This window comes from Taudactylus pleione, unplaced genomic scaffold (genome assembly GCF_031769625.1).
Source record: "Taudactylus pleione unplaced genomic scaffold, aTauple2 ptg000032l, whole genome shotgun sequence".
NCBI classification, from domain to species: Eukaryota; Metazoa; Chordata; class Amphibia; order Anura; family Myobatrachidae; genus Taudactylus; species Taudactylus pleione.
The window spans coordinates 27,128,318-27,150,377 of NW_028284434.1; positions in this window are offsets into that span (position 1 = coordinate 27,128,318).

Genomic DNA, 22,060 nt, shown 5'->3' on the forward strand with positions numbered 1-22,060 from the left:
TGAAACTTTTCCGCCTATTACATTGCATTGACTTTTCGCCCAGGCGGAAAGTCTTTCAAATTGAATACGGCGATACTTTTCCGCCTGGCGAAATGATGTCATCGGCTGAACTTTTCCGCGGATTCCGGCTTTTCGCCTCAAATTGAATACGGGCCTAAATTGGATAAGTATGATTCTATTTAGGTTGGACACCTATGCACTTTAGGGCCTGGCTTATTGTTTAATTTATTACTCTATATACATGACTTGGCGAGTAGTCAGAGGGATTAAGCAACTTAATGTAGTTCATATTGTATTGCATTGTACACTACATTTGCACAGACAAGTGCAGGAGGAACACAGGCACCAGAGTTATACCCCTTTTCCACTGACCTCAAAATCCCGAGTCATACATGCATACAGGCACCAGAGTTATACCCCTTTTCTACTGACCTCAAAATCCTGAGTCATACATGCATACAGGCACCAGAGTTATACCCCTTTTCCACTGACCTCAAAATCCCGAGTCATACATGTATACAGGCACCATAGTTATACCCCTTTTCCACTGACCTCAAAATTCCGAGTCATACATGCATACAGGCACCAGAGTTATACCCCTTTTCCACTGACCTCAAAATCCAGAGTCATACATGTATACAGGCACCAGAGTTATACTCCTTTTCCACTGACCTCAAAATCCTGAGTTATACATGCAGACAGGTGCCAGAGTTATACCCCTTTTCCACTGACATCAAAATCCTGAGTCATACATGCATACAGGCACCAGAGTTATACCCCTTTTCCACTGACCTCAAAATCCCGAGTTATACATGCATACAGGTGCCAGAGTTATACCCCTTTTCCACTGACATCAAAATCCTGAGTCATACATGCATACAGGTGCCAGAGTTATACCCCTTTTCCACTGACCTCAAAATCCCGAGTCATACATGCATACAGGCACCAGAGTTATACCCCTTTTCCACTGACCTCAAAATCCAGAGTCATACATGCATGCATACAGGCACCAGAGTTATACCCCTTTTCCACTGACCTCAAAATCCCGGTCATACATGCATACAGGCACCAGAGTTATACCCCTTTTCCACTGACCTCAAAATCCCGAGTCATACATGCATACAGGCACCAGAGTTATACCCCTTTTCCACTGACTTCAAAATCCAGAGTTATTGCACGTGAACGCGCATCAACCCGGGATTTTTGTCAGTGGAAAAGCCTCCACCCGGTTCCAGTCACCCGGGAAGCCAACCGTACTAGCGAGCAGGATTTTTCCCGGGAAGGACCTGGGTAAGGTCCAGTGTAAAGTTTAACCAGGGACTTATGACCTGGGACCCGTTTACAGCACGGGGAGAAATGCATTCCGGCACAAGGAGATGATGTCATCTCCAAGTGCCGGCACTATACCCGTGTGCAGTGTGAGCGACACCAATTTAGGAATAACCCGGATCGGCGCTACAGTGGTACAAGGGTCTGTCCTGGGTCTGACCCAGTTTGGAATTGCATTCCAAATCTAGGGTCACACCCGGGACTCAAGTGGAAAAGGGGTATAAGGTGGGACGCTGGAAGCATTGGTGGTGAGTAATAAGTAAAGGCAAGGATATTGATTTCTACTAGTTTGCTACAAAATAAAGGGACAGTTATTAACAATATAGGGACTGTCTTCGCATTTAATAATGTAGCTGTGCTGATTGACAGCCTTGTTTCAACACGAATTTAAAAAGCTCTATTTAAAAATAAAACTGACTATAATTAGAAAATCTGTAGTGCTGTCCAACTTTCAAGAAGCATAGCAGATTACATGTTTCTCTTGTCTAATGATGTTGCTTCATTCGCACATCCAGCTGAATTACAGGTTTGTTATTTGCCTAGGTAATACGTGCAGATTACTCCTTTCATCCTCCGCAGTTTAAATCTGTCTTGTTAACGGTCCTGTTTCCATGGATTTGCAAAGCCATGAAAAGCAGACAATTCCTATATGATAAGGTAAGACGTTTTCTCCTCCCAGATTCATTAAGAGCAATGAGATGGAACATCTTTAATCCAACTCCAATTCACAAGTCTGATGGCTTTTAAATTTGTTTAACAATTGTATATTACAGATATTAATTAGGATGTTTATGCAGAGAGGTGAAATTACTGAGAATCAAAATTCTAGGTACAGTAGGATAGAATCAAGTAAATAACACTATTAATGGGGTACGAAGGGGCATTTATAAACCTATTCTGCATACAATAATGATGCTCATTACAAAACCATACAAATAAAGGACAGTGCACAGGAAATGTTCTGCACCACTGCATTGGTGTGAAAAAGGAGCAGAGCTTGCTGTTGGGACCCTGGCATCAATGACAGTGACCAATCGGACCTGGTGTAGTCAAGGGTTAAAGGGCGGGTGCGCTCAATCAAACAGACTAGTGAAAAAGATGGGAACAGCTTACTGGTAAGGACAGGTCACCACTAACCTCATCAATTAGTTAGACCTGGCGTAGTACAAGCACAAAGTGTCAGAGTAGTTTTTATAAGTATAGGACACATTATTTATTGCACAGTTTATTTGTGGAGCCACGTTTATAAATGCCCCCCAGTGATATGTGACTGTGATTAGTAGCATGCTCGAAGAGTGCTTCCGGGATGTAAACTTTACATTTGTGGACTACAGGAAGAGAAGAAACAGAAGTACATTTACATTCTAAAGTGGAGTGTGTTAAGTTAGCAGCCTACTGCCCCAGTAACTGTGTTATTTTCACATAGCTGGGCCAACATGTTCTATCCATAGATCTGGGCAAGTATACTTACATCTGTGGCACTCAGCTTCCAAGGGGCAACACTGTCAATGCTCTGTCACTCTCAATGCTCTGTCTCTGTTGTCTTAATCATTGACATCTGGTTCATGCAGAGGAGCACAGACAGATCTCTTAATATATCTGCAGAGGCTGTTCTGGAGTAAGATGTCCAATGGTTTATTGTTAATTATCCACCTTAAACAACCCGTAACTTAACCTAATAAATGAAATAAAGGCACAGACATCACAGCTTGGTGAAAAGGTCACAGCTTTTATTGATTAATCAGTGCTAAAGAAAGAATGGTGGTAAAGAAACGCTACAGATCTCAACTCTAGACTATCAAGTTGTAACAAAATTGGGGGTGAACTAAAATACCCCCCCTCCTCCATCTCCAATGGTTTTGTGTTATGGAAGACTCACCAGCAGTGGCATAACTATAAATTTTGCTCCCCCCATGGCATTTTGGTAAAACTAATACAGGGCTGTTTCTATGCAATTTGACTCCCAGTGCAAACAATTAAAATGCACCCCCACCCCCCATAGACATTTTACATTTTTTGTAATTTTTCCTCCATCTAACAATGCCCATTACACAACATGCCACACACCATAATGCCCCTAACACATTATGCCACACACTGTAATGCCCATTACACATTAAGCCACACATCGTAATGGCCATTACACAATATGCCATTCATCGTAATGCCCATTACACACACAGTAATACCCATTACACAATATGCCACACACCATAATGCCCATTACACATTATGTCACCACCTGATATGTGAATTACAAATGTTTTTAATTTATTGATTCATCATACTACATAGCAACCGGTTGCAACTCAATAAAAATGTATATGAATATAAATAACCAAAATCAATTATACAACATACATAAGAGATAATCGTACTATAAATATCTGTTGGTTGAACCAAGGGTTAAAACCACAGCACTCCTTCAGGTGTTTCTATGTATTGTTACCAACATTCCTATGTGTATTAACCCCCTTGAGAAATGTACAGCCACCTTTAATATTGCACAAGCATGTGTCTTTTATATTCGTGTCTTACCACTTCTTTATGAAATGTCCAACTTGAATGGTGCTAACTCCGCGTGTGACCATATATTTTTAAAGATCCACGCTCCCGGATGACTGGGCACACTTTTTTTTCCATTGTGCCAGTGGCAAATGAGGTATGTTTGTTAGGCAGCTGTGTCCAAACACCGCCGATCGCTCTCCCACTGCATACCGCTAGCAAGGTGTGTGCCATCTACTCTTAGCCGGTAAATTCACAGCTCTCCCAGCTGTTGGAGTATTCACAGTGAGGCCGGGGTCCAATCTCTGCCAAATGGCAAATATCTCTCTGGGGCAAATTGGAGATCATATGGGATCCTCCATGGGCAATATATGGGTAACAGGCACGTTTCGCTTTTATATAGTGGAAGCTTTTTCAAAGAGTAATTATAAGTCAGTCACAAATCCTGTATATATCCACTGTCTTGATTAGTATCTAGTTTACATTGGTAAAACAGTTTTCTCATGCTTAATGACTCCAATAGAAACATCTGATTGGGTTTACTGCTTTTAAAGACATCTTTATATTAGCTGAATCAAACTGATAGCATATACAAAACATATCACCACCATCACAATAATAAATAATAATGCAACAACAGAAAAATTAATAAAGGAAAATTAAACAAAAAAATAATTAAATTAAAAAATAAATAAATAAATATATATAGATCCAAGACTGCCGGCACTCAAAAACAATATGCTGCAATGTCCTCAACTGATCCCGGGGCCATATCGAATAAAGTTATATACTCGTCCAAGAAGCAGATAGGCACTCACAGGATACCTTCCAACGTAATTTTATTGTAATCACATAGCAAGGTGGGTCTACATCACGTTTCAGGGCCTCAGCCCCTTCGTCAGGACCTTATGCACACCAAAGGACACACAAACACAGACAACACTTACCCGTCCTAAATACCCACTGTTGGCGTGACCGCTACCACCATCCACATCCGGCCGCCAATGAACCGGCAACTCCAGCCACACCACTTCCGGGATCAGCATGCTTCCGTTGCCTAGCAACCGGCTAGCTTGCGTCTCACACGGATCGAGCAGCAAGGCACGCCCCCTCAATCGGCTAGCACGGATGGGTCAGGGGACCCGGTCACTACCACCTACATAAGATTAAAATACACATCGTTTAATAACTACAATATAATCATGAAGACATACAACATCACAAACATATACACAAATGAATACGAATAAAAAAGCGAAAAGAAAATACATAATCAGACATATTCATACCATAACAGGGTTCATTATATAAGACTATTCCAATTGATTTTTTCATTCAGGCCTTTTGGCCACACAGTGTCAAGCCGGAATATCCAGCGCGCTTCTAGCATAAGGAGTTTTTTTATTCTATCTCCCCCTCTACATGATTCGGGGATATGATCAATGATCTGGTATTTAAGAGCAGAAAGAGGATGATTACAATTCTGAAAGTGTTTCGCCATGGGTTGTTCAATATCTCTGCCCATGTTAGCTAACTTAATCGCTGACCTGTGTAGCACCATCCTATCACGGAACTTCCGCGATGTTTGGCCCACATAATACAGGCTACATGGGCACCACATAATATACACCACAAAAGATGGAAAACATGTCAGGACATAACGGATATCGAACATTTTATCAAGATGTGGATGCTTAAAGCCATGGGATGAGACCAAATATCTACACGTAGTACAGTTGTGACAGGAATAACACCCCGGAGGTTTCACATAAATATTGGGGGGAACAGGTATTCCTCTGCCAGTGATATCCGTGATCATAAGCCGATCTTTAAGATTGCGGCCCCTACAAAAAGCAGCTACTGGTCTCATATTCTTAAATACTGGTAGTTCAGGGTCCGAGGAGACTATTGGCCAAAGTGCCTTAGTGGCATGTCTGATGACCGGACTTGCCACTGTGAAATCACTGGACCACAGAATTATCCTATCCCCACCCCTATCCCTAGAGGATAATAATTCCTCTCTGGACATGCATAACACCTTCTTTTTTTGTTGTTGCAAAATATCATAATCATAACCTCTACTTGTATATTTGGCAATCAACTCATCCAGTTTACATGAAACACTAGATCTATCGCTCATAATCCTGGACACTCTCATCATTTGTGAGAGAGGCAGGCCTTTTTTAAGGGCAGGTGGGTGATGACTACTCGCCATCAAAAAAGTATTGCGATCCACATCTTTGCAAAAAACATCTGTACTAATCCTACCATTACTGATCATAAGTTGTACATCTAAAAAAGATGCTGTATCAGTCCTGAAAACATAAGTGAACTTTATCAGGGAATCTCAACCATTAATGCCATTAAGCAATGACACAAATCGTTCAGCGCCACCTGTCCACAACACAAATATATCATCTATATACCTAGTGTAAATAGGCATATAGCACTTCACCTCTGATTTATGTAAAAACATCTTATTTTCCTGATCAAACATGAAAATATTTGCATAAGATGGAGCCACAGAGGACCCCATCGCGCATCCGCGCAACTGCAAATAATAATCACCATCGTATAAGAAATAATTTTTAAACAAAGTAAATTCCAGTAAAGACATAAATAGATCAATATCCATCACATTAGGGTCAAGATATTGGGACACAAAGCTTTTCATTGCATCCAAACCCTCTCCATGAGGAATGGAGGTGTATAGACTACAAATGTCCAAACAACAGAGTAAAGAACCCTCTGGAACCTCTTTGATCTCATCAAGCAGTTTAAAAAAACTGGTGGTATCCTTCAAAAATGAAGCTTGTAACAATAGTAAAAGCTGGAGCAAAAATCTAAAAATTGCGCCACAGGCTGTAACAAAGAATCTCTGGCCGAAATTATCGGTCTACCTGGGTTTTTTTTATTATCCTTATGCAGCTTAGGTAATGTATATAGTACTGGGACCTTAGGATGTTCATTATATATAGTTTTCATCAGTTTAGGAGATAGTTTGTTCTCAGAGACTGCCCGGTCCAATAGCGTCTTAAGTTCTTGTTGATACTGCTTAGTTGGATCGAACTGGAGTTTTTTAAAAACCTCAACTTCTGACAGTTGTGTAACAATTTTATCTCTGTAGTCTTGAATATCCTGCACTACAATTGATCCCCCCTTATCAGCGGGTCTGATGATAATATCTTGATATGATCCCAGATCCTTTAGTGCAATGGTTTCTGCCTTGGAAAGATTTTTCTTAACCTTCCCAGGTGCCGCCGTAAATCTAGTGACCGCATCATCTAACAGCCTATTGAAAGTTCTTAGTGAAGAGTTAGTCGAAGTTGGATCGAATACAGATCTGGATGCTTTTTTCAAAAATCCATCAATCGCTGAGGACTCTAGAGTAGGTGTTTTATATTGAAAATGCTCCTTAAGCCTTAAATTGCGAGAGAATTTATGTTGATCTCTTTTCCAATTAAAGTTGTCATGAAAGTTGGTCGGCACAAACGACAGTCCCTTATTTAGGACCTGTATCTCAGTGTCCTTTAGAACTCTTTTAGAAAGATTGAATATTAGCGTCTCCTTTTGGGAGGATTCCTGGGTGGCATTCTTTTGCCCCCTCTTGTTCTGTCGCCCCCTACGGGTGGTAGTTCTGCTAAACCTGTATTGGTTGTCACTGGGGTTTGACCTAAAGGGACACTACTTGGTGCAGAGGCATCATCAGACTCTGAAAGCAAAAATTCACTGTCAATATTACTAGTGGCATTATAGTTGCGTGCATGCTCCTCCACATTTCTAGGCTGCCAGGGACGTCTTTTGTGTGCAGGATTGCGATTAAAATTCATTGCATTACCACCAGCTAACCACTTGTATACACGGTTCTCATCATAGTCTTGATCCACAGTATATTTCTTATTTTTCTTAAATCTAATCAGGTCATTCTTATATTTGTCACACTGTTGTTGTAACTTTGTCCACATATGTTGATTAGATACATCATCAAAGGTCAATTTATGTTCTTTTTCCAAATTACTGATTTTGTTTCTAGTGACCAACAATTCATGGCCCGCTTCCTCAACCAACCTGGTGATATTCAATATATTCAATCTTTCTAAAAGAGTTCTAAAGGACACTGAGATACAGGTCCTAAATAAGGGACTGTCGTTTGTGCCGACCAACTTTCATGACAACTTTAATTGGAAAAGAGAACAACTTAAATTCTCTCGCAATTTAAGGCTTAAGGAGCATTTTCAATATAAAACACCTACTCTAGAGTCCTCAGCGATTGATGGATTTTTGAAGAAAGCATCCAGATCTGTATTCGATCCAACTTCGACTAACTCTTCACTAAGAACTTTCAATAGGCTGTTAGATGATGCGGTCACTAGATTTACGGCGGCACCTGGGAAGGTTAAGAAAAATCTTTCCAAGGCAGAAACCATTGCACTAAAGGATCTGGGATCATATCAAGATATTATCATCAGACCCACTGATAAGGGGGGAGCAATTGTAGTGCAGGATATTCAAGACTACAGAGATGAGATTGTTACACAACTCTCGGAAGTTGAGGTTTATAAAAAACTCCGGTTCGATCCAACTAAGCAGTATCAACAAGAACTTAAGACGCTATTGGACCGGGCAGTCTCTGAGAAACAACTATCTCCTAAACTGATGAAAACTATATATAATGAACATCCTAAGGTCCCAGTACTATATACGTTACCTAAGCTGCATAAGGATAATAAAAAAAAACCCAGGTAGACCGATAATTTCGGCCAGAGATTCTTTGTTACAGCCTGTGGCGCAATTTTTAGATTTTTTGCTCCAGCCTTTACTATTGTTACAAGCTTCATTTTTGAAGGATACCACCAGTTTTTTTAAACTACTTGAGGAGATCAAAGAGGTTACAGAGGGTTCTTTACTCTGTGTTTGGACATTTGTAGTCTATACACCTCCATTCCTCATGGAGAGGGTTTGGATGCTATAAAAAGCTTTGTGTCCCAATATCTTGACCCTAATGTGATGGATATTGATCTATTTATGTCTTTACTGGAATTTACTTTGTTTAAAAATTATTTCTTATACGATGGTGATTATTATTTGCAGTTGCACGGATGCGCGATGGGGTCCTCTGTGGCTCCATCTTATGCAAATATTTTCATGTTTGATCTGGAAAATAAGATGTTTTTACATAAATCAGAGGTGAAGTGCTGTATATCTATATAGATGATATATTTGTGTTGTGGACAGGTGGCGCTGAACGATTTGTGTCATTGCTTAATGGCATTAATGGTTGAGATTCCCTGATAAAGTTCACTTATGTTTTCAGTACTGATACAGCATCTTTTTTAGATGTACAACTTATGATCAGTAATGGTAGGATTAGTACAGATGTTTTTTGCAAAGATGTGGATCGCAATACTTTTTTGATGGCGAGTAGTCATCACCCACCTGCCCTTAAAAAAGGCCTGCCTCTCTCACAAATGATGAGAGTGTCCAGGATTATGAGCAATAGATCTAGTGTTTCATGTAAACTGGATGAGTTGATTGCCAAATATACAAGTAGAGGTTATGATTATGATATTTTGCAACAACAAAAAAAGAAGGTGTTATGCATGTCCAGAGAGGAATTATTATCCTCTAGGGATAGGGGTGGGGATAGGATAATTCCGTGGTCCAGTGATTTCACAGTGGCAAGTCCGGTCATCAGACATGCCACTAAGGCACTTTGGCCAATAGTCTCCTCGGACCCTGAACTACCAGTATTTAAGAATATGAGACCAGTAGCTGCTTTTTGTAGGGGCCGCAATCTTAAAGATCGGCTTATGATCACGGATATCACTGGCAGAGGAATACCTGTTCCCCCCAATATTTATGTGAAACCTCCAGGGTGTTATTCCTGTCACAACTGTACTACGTGTAGATATTTGGTCTCATCCCGTGGCTTTAAGCATCCTCATCTTGATAAAATGTTCGATATCCGTTATGTCCTGACATGTTTATCATCTTTTGTGGTGTATATTATGTGGTGCCCATGTAGCCTGTATTATGTGGGCTAAACATCGCGGAAGTTCCGTGATAGGATGGTGCTACACAGGTCAGCAATTAATTTAGCTAACATGGGCAGAGATATTGAACAACCCGTGGCGAAACACTTTAAGAATTGTAATCATCCTCTTTCTGCTCTTAAATACCAGATCATTGATCATATCCCCGAATCATGTAGAAGGGGAGATAGAATAAAAAAACTCCTTATACTAGAAGCGCACTGGATATTCCGGCTTGACACTGTGTGGCCAAAAGGCCTGAATGAAAAAATCAATTGGAATAGTCTTATATAATGAACCCTGTTATGGTATGAATATGTCTGATTATGTATTTTCTTTTCGCTTTTTTATTCGTATTCATTTGTGTATATGTTTGTGATGTTGTATGTCTTCATGATTATATTGTAGTTATTAAAGAATGTGTATTTTAATCTTATGTAGGTGGTAGTGACCGGGTCCCCTGACCCATCCGTGCTAGCCAATTGAGGGGGCGTGCCTTGCTGCTCAATCCGTGTGAGACACAAGCTAGCTGGTTGCTAGGCAACGGAAGCATGCTGATCCCGGAAGAGGTGTGGCTGGAGTTGCCGGTTCATTGGCGGCCGGATGTGGATGGTGGTAGCGGTCACGCCAACAGTGGGTATTTAGGACGGGTAAGTGTTGTCTGTGTTTGTGTGTCCTTTGGTGTGCATAAGGTCCTGACGAAGGGGCTGAGGCCCTGAAACGTGACGTAGACCGACCTTGCTATGTGGTTACAATAAAATTCTGTTGGAAGGTATCCTGTGAGTGCCGATCTTCTTCTTGGACGAGTATATATATATATATATGTATATATATATATATATATATATGTATTATTACTGGGAATCAATCCTACAACCTTCTGTGCCATGAGCCATCTCCCCACCACTACTCTATATCTCATTATATGTGCTAGAACAGTGATTCCCAACCTCGTTCCTCAAGGCACACTAACATTCCTGTGTTTAGTTATATCCATGATTGTGCACGGATGGTTAATTCAAAGTAACTGAGGTACTAATTAAGTCACTTGTGCTCAAGTATGGCTATCCCTAAAACCTGGACTGTTAGTGTGCCTTGAGGACCGTGGTTGGGAATCCCTGTGCTAGAAGGATGAAACATGGAGCATTTTAGGTCTAATCTAAATACTTCATTGCATTATAACAACTGAAGAGTTAATGAAGAAAATAAGGTTATACACTTGAGAAAAAGTAAAATGAAGAATATTATTGCCAGGAATTGACCCCATGACCTTCTATACTATTAACTGTCTCCCTACCACTACTCTATATCTCACTGTATATGATAGAAAGATGAAACTTGGAGCATATAAGGTCTAATTTAAATACTTCATTACATTATAACTACTGAAAAGTTAACAAAGAAAACATGGTTATACACTTGGGGAAAAGTAGGTATATCTTCCCATTGGTATACCCCAAATGCTCATGGATCTCTGGAATATCTACAGGGGGATTCAAGCAAATGATTCAAAGTTGATATTCTCATTAAGTAAAGGTCCTGCGCCAATGCAGGGATGCAAGGTCTCGGACATGGGATGGGAGCAGCAGGCGGCAAAAGTCACAGAATATTTAAGGGGACCTGGGACTAACTGTTGGGCAATTGAGTGATGGTCTGCTTGCTGTGCTTGTCAGGCATTGCAGGGAAGGGAAGTTCCACACTAACCTAGATCCGACGGCAGCCTGAATGGAGGATGGCGCTAAGAGGAGGAGAAGCTGGAGGAAGCAGCACTGACCCTCCTTGTTGGGGGTATGGCCCTTTATCTGGACAACTCCACTCCTATGAATAGGACACTGCAGAGGAGATATCCTTTCATTAGCTGTCCACAGGACAGATACTACAATATTCTCCCTCTGTGCAAAAAATATCCTGTTGCAACAAACTGAGGATCATACTTTTTTCAACCAGGCTAAGTTATAAAGAACTCCAGCAAGGCAGAGAGAAAGCAGTCAGGCTACTCCCAGCCACTTTCCTGATGTTTGTACTAACTTGATCTAATAGTTATCCTAAATATCTGCATTAACTGCAGGAGAACATAATAGTATGGGCGAGTGTAGGTGAGAAACTGAACTGTTTATTATCCTTCAGAAGGACTATAAACTATAACTAAACTGCTATCATTTTAAAGAAAAATTGGAAGTCCTTTCCATACAGTTTGAGGAAGAAGCATACATTTATCTAATAGGGACCGTAGCGATTTGCCTCATATCCTAATAGCAGCAATAGCATAGATTGACCTTAGGAACTTAGGACGCCAGCCTAATTTAAATTTTTACACATAAGCTGGGGCAACACAGATGGTGTAATGGTTAGCATTACTGCCTCACAGCACTGAGGTCGTGGGTTCAATTCCCACCATGGCTCTAACTGTGTGGAGTTAGTATATTCTCCCTGTGCTTGCGTGGGTTTCCTCCGGGAACTCCTGTTTCCTCCCACTTTCCAAAAATATACTGGTAGGTCAATTGGCTCCCTACAAAAGTTATCCCTAGTGCGTATGTGTGTGTGCGCTTGTGATAGGGAATATAGATTGTAAGCTCTTCTGGGGCAGGGACTGATGTGAATGGCAAAATATTCTCTGTAAAGCGCTGCTGAATATGTGTGTGCTATATAAATAACTGGTAATAATAATAAGCTCCCCATCCCACACTGCTTCCATATCCAACTGTGCTCCCCATCTAACACTATACTCTCATACCCCAACCCACAATGTTCTCTCCCATCCTGCACTGTGCCCTCCCATTCCCCCATCCCACACTATGCTCTCCCATTCCACACAGTGCTCTCCTATCCCACATTATGTATTCCTCCCTCCCTCCCGACAGGCTGCACTTACCTCCAAGGCCAGCAGTCTGCTGGAGCTTCATGTCTGTGACCTACAGGCAACTTCTTCTGAGTCTGACATCTGACTGATGCTGGGCAGGACTGGAGACAGTGGAGAGGTAGATCAGTGGGGTGGGGGTGAGGTTGCCTGATGACTCCTCAGATCTCTCAGCCAGTGATCCGAGGAGACAGTTCAACTTAAATCAGACTCCTTGGATCACTGGCTGCAGCCCTGGAGTCATCAGGCAGCAGCCCTGCCCCCACCCCAGTGCTGAGCTTCTCAAAGCCCCAGCGGCCAGCCAGCAGTGAGTGACACAGATCGGCCTGCCCTGCTGTAATGTGTATATGCAGCGTGCGTGCCGGCTACAGTTAATTTCTTTGGCATCCTGCCCCACCGTCCTAGCCCGTCACTGAACGTGCTGCTGCAAATGCGCAAATGCAAAACATCGGCCGCGAACGAGCGAGCGGCCGCTTGCGAGAGGGTCTGAATCAGGCCCTGTGTGCGTAATCGCTATTACAATCGCAATACCTGTGAATTTCCCTTTAAGACTATTTGACAAACTTTATTAAACTTGTTATTTTATTCCAATTATTTTCAGATGGGATTACGAAGCAAAGTTGTGATCAGCCTCATCTCATGTATCAAACAACATGTGTTACTTGCAGAATTAGACATAAACACCATTACCACAACTTTCCTGCTGGTCACTGACACTCCCATACCCAAATCCTCGAAGCACAGCAATCTGCTGTTTTAGCTCAGTAGCTAATTTGTTACTTTAATTATACTGTATGTATTCACTTCTGAAAACAAGGTGTAGAATAGCAACAAAAATATGACAGACTGTCTCCCTTGCTGATTAAATTCACTTTTTGCCTGCTTGCTAATTAACTTTCCAAACATAATCCTGACTTTGTATTGATTCTGACAGTGTGACATCACAACATGTTGCTTAGTGATATATGCAGCAGACTTGATTGATTTCCTGTTTACACATTGATTAGATGTTAATTAGTGAGATTTAGAAAATTCTTTCATTTGCATTTTAAGCCTGCTGGGGGCATCATGTTCTGCTTGGATATGCCTTTAGTCATTACTGTTTATGGGGCAATTATTTGTATTATTATTATCATCATAATAATTGATTATATGCAGTTATTATATGCTACTAGCTGAAGTACTCGGCGTTGCCCAGGTATAAATCTTTTAAGTTAAGTTTTATTATGTGATGTCATCCAAATTCATCCAGTGGAAGGCGCAGAACAGGCTCCCTGGGTCAAAGTTCTGCCCAGCACACTCTGCCGAGAGGCCTGGCCGGGACCCCAAACACTCCATTAGGCATACTAGACCAATTGCCACACCTATGTGAAGTTTTTCATCCAAATCAATCCAGTGGAAGGCCCAGAATAGGCTCCCTGGGTCAAAGTTCTGTCCAGCGTCCCCTGGTCAACATTCCGCACAGTGTACACCAATGGGAGGTCTGACTGGGACCTCAGCCCCCTAGTATGTCTTCTGGGATCCAATGTTACCACTCTGTGAAGTTTTCATCCAAATTATGTGATGTTGTCCAAATCATAAAGTGGAAGGCCCAGAACAGGCTCCCTGGGTCAAAGTTCTGCCCAGTGCACTCCTCCATGATATCTGACAGGGACCCCAACCACTCTCTTAGGCATCCCAGACCAATGGCCATCCCCCTGTGAAGTTTTCATCCAAATCCATCCAGTGGAAGGCTGAGAACAGACTCTCTGGGTCAAAGTTCTGCCCAGCGTGCCCGGGTTAAAGTTCTGCCCAGCATACAGCAACGGGAGGTCTGGCTGTGACCTCAACCCCCAAGTATGTATTTTGGGATCCAATGTTACCAGTCTGTGAAGTTTTCATCCAAACCATCCAGTGAAAGACTGAGAACAGGCTCCCCGGGTCAAAGTTCTGCCCAGCGTACACAAATGGGAGGTCCGACTGGGACCTCAACCCTCTAGTATGTCTTCTGGGATCCAATGTTACCACTGTCAAGTTTTCGTCCAAATTATGTCATGTTATCCAACTCCATAAAGTGGAAGGTCCAGAACAGGCTCCCTGGGTCAAAGTTCTGTCCGGTGCACTCCTCCGTGAGATCCGATTGGGAACCCAACCACTCTCTTAGGCATCCCAGACCAATTGCCATCCCTCTGTGAAGTTTTCATCCAAATCCATCCAGTGGAAGGTCCATAACAGGCTTTCTGGGTCAAAGTTCTGACCAGCATGCCCGGATTAAAGTTCTGCCTTGCATACACCAATGGGAGGTCCGACCAGGACCTCAACCTCCTAGTATGTCTTCTGGGATTCAATATTACCACTCTGGGAAGTTTTCGTCCAAATTCATCCAGTGGAAGACTGAGAACAGGTTTCCCGGGTTAATGTTCTGCCCAGCGTACACCAATGGGAGGTCTGACTGGGACCCTAACCCTCCTAAAACCTGGCCAGGATCAAATTGGACCACCACGCATTGGTTTCATCCAAATCTGTGCAGGGGTGTCCGAATGTATAACCAGACAGACAGACAAACAAATAAACAAACAACAAACAGACCAATTAATTTTATATTGTCGTTATTTAAATGTGTGCTCAGAGGCATTGCTTTAAATGTTTTTTCTTTCCATGGTAATAAATAACCAGCAGGGGCTCCTTAATGAGAGGGGATAGCCACCTAAAACCAAGGAGTCAAAATTCAAAAGAGTATTCATACAAGCAAAAGGTAAAATACAGACAAACAATCCAATGAGTTTTGAAGAGCTCTAGTTCAAAGAATCCTGCTTCAATAAACTGGCAATGGACGGTTCTCAGGAAGCTGCTTCTATAGGGCCTGATTCAGAGGTGGATGCAGTGTCAGTGTCGGACACAGTGGGGTTATTTTTGACCTGGCGATGGGTTTGAGATAGCAGTTGTACCGATGATTGTTTTGCAAAGTGAGTGACAAGTAAAGCAGCAGCTACACATTAGACGAAATGTCGCATGATCCAACGAATCGGGCAACATATTGTCCACATCGGCATATGTGTACCCACTATGCATGACCATGCGCGGTCCCGCAGGTCATCCTTCAGGGTTGTTCTGTCAGCTTGCATGTAGGGCTGACAGAATGACCCAGCTGCCGACGCCAGGCAAGTGAATGGAGTCGGTGCCTGACATATCGGGCGGTCCTGCAACGGATCGTGTAATGTGTACCGGCCACCCAATATGTCAGGCATCGCATCACTGGGTACACACATTAGTAAGTGTGTACCCAGCTATTGTCAACTTTTGGGGGAGGTAATGGGGGGTGGCTACATAATCACAGTTGTTGCGGGATCAGTTTCTGGGCATGCCCTGGTGAGCCTCTGTAAATTCGAGACAAACATTCTGAGACAGCATGGGTTTGCTCAGATTTTCGATGTGCTACCGATGTTTCCGATGTTCCGCCTTTTGCGCGCAAGCAGCTGATGTGAGACACTGGAGGTGGGCGTCTCTGTGTACAAGACAAGGCTTATTTTCGCAGAACCGTTGTATAGGGAATCGCAGTCCTGATGGGATTTGCATGCATCTCTGAATGAGGCCCATAGATCTTGGAGGCAATAGGTATTGACAACTAATTATCAGCAGCAAGTAATTAGACCTTTCCCAGATGCAAGTTTAGAAGAAAGAATGCAACCAATTATACGCACCTGTTACTCACTGCAGAGTCTGTACTGTTGAAACCCAGAATCAACAGATCAAGTCCTGCAGTGTTGTTGGGTGGTACACAACACCCTGCGACTGCTAGGACTGTTGAGGGCCCGAGAACTGGGATAGGGGGGTAACGAAATTTGAGAGGCATGGCCACGCCCCTTCCAAAACAAATGCAAAAAAATACAATGTGCGGTGCTGCAATGGGGGACAATGTCCACAGCAGCTGAACTGGGGCTTCCAAAAAACCCGGGACCTGGTAATCAGTACCCCTCATCCCCTCAGCACCCTTGGCGACTGCAGTTGTGGCGACTATAAGGTAAATGCATTAGCCAGTAATATAAAGCCTTCACTGGTGATTATCATATTTGTGCAGTCACTGTTGGTGTAATATGGGTGGAAAAGAAAAAATGACTAATAAAGCAGGGAAGACCTCTGTGGGTGAGAATGGTCGGCTAGAGTCGTTTTCCGTGATACGGTTTTGCAGAAAAATATTAATGTCCAGAGTCCACAAATATTAGTATTACAGAGATTAAACATTTAGGGATTGTCTTGATATAGTCCAATTTGTATAAATATAAATAGTAAACATTATAAATAATTATAAAAACGTTACATTCATTGAATCCAATAAAGATTGATATTTTGAGTTTAAAGTATTTTATATTGAAAATGTAGCCAATGTGCTAGAACAGTCCTATTCCCTAATATAAATATATGATACAATTAATTTCAACAAGTATTCATGTACCCAATTGCTCAATACCAATAAAAAAATAATATATATTTATTAGATTAATATGTGTCATTTCTCTTTTGGTCCAGTTGGTAAAAAAAGAAAACTATAGATTTTAGAAAGGATTCATGGAAAATCAGAATACAAACATCTATATAATAAAAGAGGTAAAAGTCAAGAGATATGGCATGAAACGTCTATTATAGATAATTCTTTTAAAAGAATCTAGTGATGAGATGGACTATCGGAAATGAAGGTCGGAAACATAATGACCTTGACAATGAATCTTCAAGCCCATGCTGTGCTGGAGATATACCTGAAGGATTGTTGTGAAGCTGATTTCTCTGTGTAATTGGAAACCCTAGAGGTCAAGGCAGAATAGGTAGTGGCTGTCACTAGGAAACAAAAGTAATAAACACTCTTGTGTTATACTCCATGTTCAGGACTAGACCTATACTTTACACAGCAAATATTTTCAACTGCCTAGACTAGACGCAGTATCAACTAAATAGAACACACACAAATGTTCATGATGCCGAATTCAACACAGGAATTAATGACCTAAACAAGGTATCATGGGCCTGATTTTGAGTTGGACGCAATGTCGATGGCGCACGCTGCTGAGTGATTTTTCTTCTACTGCGAAGAAGCAAAATAATCGCTCACATAGGACGCCATACTCGGATGCACAATCTGCACCTAGCATCGGGCTGGTGCAAGTTTTTCGATGATGCAATTGATGGTGGTGTCTTAAGAAGCACCAAGTCTAAAGACACTCATAGTGGGCGTCTCAGTCCTCGCACAGTCAGTCTCATGCTCATACACCAGGGAAGGTCTTGTAGCAGCATTTGCAAACAGTTGCAGAAGCAATATTGGCATTAGAATCAGGCCCTATGAGGGAATACATGGAAAAGCAATAGAGCAGCTTATGCTGAGTCGGACACAGGTTGTGTCTATTCACAAAAGTAAAATGTGTTCTGAAAAAACAAACAAATACATTTTTGTTACCTATAAAGAACTGTAAGCAAACGTGGGATGTATGCACAAGCTAGCAAAATGTGCATCCTTCAGCAGACAATAGGGGCATATACACCCTGAATATGACAGGAGAAAAAGGCCTCACAGTGATACAGTAGTTAGAAATACACAATGCATAGTAGCACGAAGCTTGTAAAATGAAAGTAAAATTATATTTTTTATATTAGTACATGTAAAAGTTTTTGGTAGATATTTTTGCTATGAAACCCCTGAAATACCATTAGGTAATGCGGGGGGAAAGCGGGAGAATATTGACATATCTCCAATAGAGTCATGTGAAGAAGTTACCCCAGTGTCCCAGGTTCCAGAGTTAGAGGTGGGGCTTAGTGGGGTAGAAGAATGGCTACCTATGGAAGATAGAAAATCCAATGATTGCAACGGGTCTGAATTAGATCCATTGAAGGAATTTAGGGGAAGAGTAAAACCCTGAGAAAGATTCCAAAGAAATATAAGCCCACCTATTATACCCACATGTGATCATCTAGATGTAAAGGTGAAAGTGTATCCCCAGAGTGGTGATTGTGGTAATTAGGGAGGCTAGTGGTTGAAGTTTCCAGAAGGGTCGCGTGAGATAGAGAGTTAGGTAGGGTAATCAGTTGGAGGTCACATGACCCGGTCAGCGAGGGTATAAATACCTCTACTTTAACTGCTGCAGTCAGTCTGCAGTTTCCCCTCCCCATTTTTGGTCCCCCGTTAGCATCCCCGCCCCTCCCCCTTTGATGCCGGGTCACATGGGTGTGATGTCACAGGTCCATTATAGCTCTCTAGTCTAGACCTAACCTTCACTGGACAGGAGCCGGGTCTCAGTCATGCCTGTCACAAGTAGCTGAGGTGCCTATAGTAAATAGGAGATGGGGCTGCTGTCAGAAGGGAGCCAGACTAAGCAGCGACTGTAATGGAGCCTGAGGGGGTGTCACAGCCCATCAGTTATGGTCTATTAATAGGACCCTGTCAGCGGATGCCCTACTAGCTTACAGTAGGTGGTAAGTGCTGACCATCACTAGTCAGTGAATCAACTGCAAACTCTTGATCTATACTGCACTTTCGTTGGCACACTGAGATAGAGAGCTATCCATAGGAGTGTATATCAGCTGGGATAGAAGAATAAGTAAGTGCACCCAAATGTCCCTCCTATCACTAGACACAGATGGATCAGTAAATAAGACGCTGGAGGTTTGTTATGGTCACAGACAGTCAACTATACCATACTACATGGAGAGCAGGGACGTCTTTAGAGAGGAGGCGCCCATGTGCCCCCCCTTCACAGGCCCCCTCCTCTCACTCCGGCGGCCGGCAGCCGACTAATGCAGCTGGCCGGACACCGCAGAATCTATAGACTCTGGGCACTAGAGTGTGCCCGGTTTGTATTGCTGCGGCAGCCATTTTCTGCCGTTTGAGCAGCGCTGGAAGACCTGATGCGGGACCTCGGAGAGGTAAGTTTTATATAATATGGGTGCGGTGCGTGCCCCCTCTGGACCCGGGGGCCCGTGTGCACCGTGCACCCTAAACCCATTATATATAGACCCCTGATGGAGAGAGATTGTGAATTAACAGCAAGTTCTGTGAGGAGTTGGGGGAGATATAAAGAATTAACTGAACTAAAAGGCATAATATTTTCTGGTCTTTGTACACTAAATTATAACAAAACATTATTGTATAATCACAGCAACTAGACTTGGGAATCCGTTCTAAGAAGGATTTGATCTATTTATAACAACCATCAACAATTTTGGCTATATTTCAGCATTTCAACCTCCTTTAATATTAATATGTGGACTTATAAGACTATAATGCACTGACACTTTCCTTCAAACACTTCACATGGATGACTGCTAATGAATATTTTTCAAAAGTGGAACCATTTGTAGCTAATTGACTTTAGGGTCTCTTATTGCAATAGATACGACATAATTGTTTGTAGCAGCATCTAGGATTGTGCATACGGTGACATATAAGTGCTGCAGATGGAACAGAAAATCCCTTTAAAGACTAGTGTAAAATAATGCGTTGCTGTTACATATCTCAGTAAATGGTATTGTAATATTATTAGCCACTCCTTCATTTTTTCAGTCAGAGAAATAAACTGTATACTGTATGTAAACTGGTATGCAGAGCCGTAACTAGACTTTTTGGTGCCCTGTGCCAGAAAGAGCATTGGTGCCCCCCTCATTTTTCAACGGGAGATAATGCACCCAAAAAAGGGCCATCGCCTCATGAGGAAGGGCCAGGGAAGAGATAGGAGAGGCCAGGAAATGCTGGGGATGAAATAAGAGGAAACTAAAAGCAAGAATGATAATAAACAGAAATGTGACAGGCCCAAACAGCGCCCCCTGACCTGTGGTGCCCTGTGCGATGGCACCGGCCGCACTACCCTAGCTACAGCCCTGCTAGTATGTTATGAGTGGTGTAATGTATTAGGTTATTATTGTATTAACAGGTATAGGAATTACCATTAAGGTGATCTATTCATAACACATATGGTGCTATGCGGTATACTGTACATATGACTTAAACACAGTTAATTTATATCCTATACTTCGTGTAACAATAAATCACATGTATAAATAATTATTTATATGTTGTTTTATTGAACGTACAAAAGATATAACAAACATTTGCTTAAAAACTATAATTTAAACTGTTATGTCACATTGTAATACTTACCTATTAGTAATGGGTTGTAACATCATCAGGATTTCCCATCTCTAATAAAACAAAATAAGTACGTCCAATAATTGTACAACAATTGCGGTACACTATTGGTAAAATACAGCAAAGAACCTAACCAAGTCTGGGTTTTCCCAAGCAGACCCATATGATATTTAAATAAAACCAATAATATCTTGGGTGGAGGAACTGAAAAAGAAAAATCTCAGACACTTGGAATAGGAAGGATTATAATAGCGAGATAGTATTTTAAATGTAAATAACACACCAGACATAAAATAAGTGAACGGGTGTTATATGCACATTAGTAAACATATCAGTAGGCTTCCCCCTTTACAAACTGACTAGGAAACTTGTTTTATTACTGTGAACCGATCACTCATTTCACTGTAATCCTGCAAACAGCTTATAGTAGCGTTATTATGAGAATATTATCATAATTGGGAGGAATCTAGATGCAGTCCGTCAACCAGATGCTGTCACTGGTCTTCACTTCGTCATTAGTTTGCAATTTTCACCAGGAATCGAGTATCAGCAAGTGATCCGCTTGTGTCAGTATGGGATGCATTTTGCTCTAACACGCAGTTGTTGTATCGGCAGTCAGGGCTGCCGAGAAAGGCCACGGCCTGGGTACTGTGGGTTGCGAAGCCAAATCAGGGGGATGTAGTCAGGAAGCCGACAGTCTAAATTCTGACCGCCGGCTTCCCGACTCTCTAATCCCGGCGTGGTACTAATGACAGGCGTTGAAAGCTCGACGCCTGTCGTTATCCATTCGCCGGAAGACCGACGCCCGGCATACCGAACAAAGGTAAGCCGGGCGCGGACAGCCGCGGGGCGGGGGGAGGGTTAGGTTTTAGAGCTCCCGGGGGGACAGGGTTAGGCACCCCCCCGGAAGGGTCAGGTTAGGGGAAGGGAGGGTTAGGCACCTCCGGGCAGAGGTTAGGGTTAGGCGCACCCCCGGGAGACTTAGGTTTAGGCACTTAGAGGGGGGGTTACAGTTAGGCACTTGGGGGGGAGGTTAGAGATAGGCACCCCTAAGGGAGGGTTAGGGGGTAGAATTAGGTTAGCGATACTTACCTTTGGACGATCATTATTTTCACCCTTGCTGGGCTGCCACTGCCAGGATTCGAACCGCCGGCCATGTGTCCAGCGGTAATATCTACTACACCCAAATCAGGGGGTGCTGGAAGCTACGCAGGTGGATCATACAGGGGG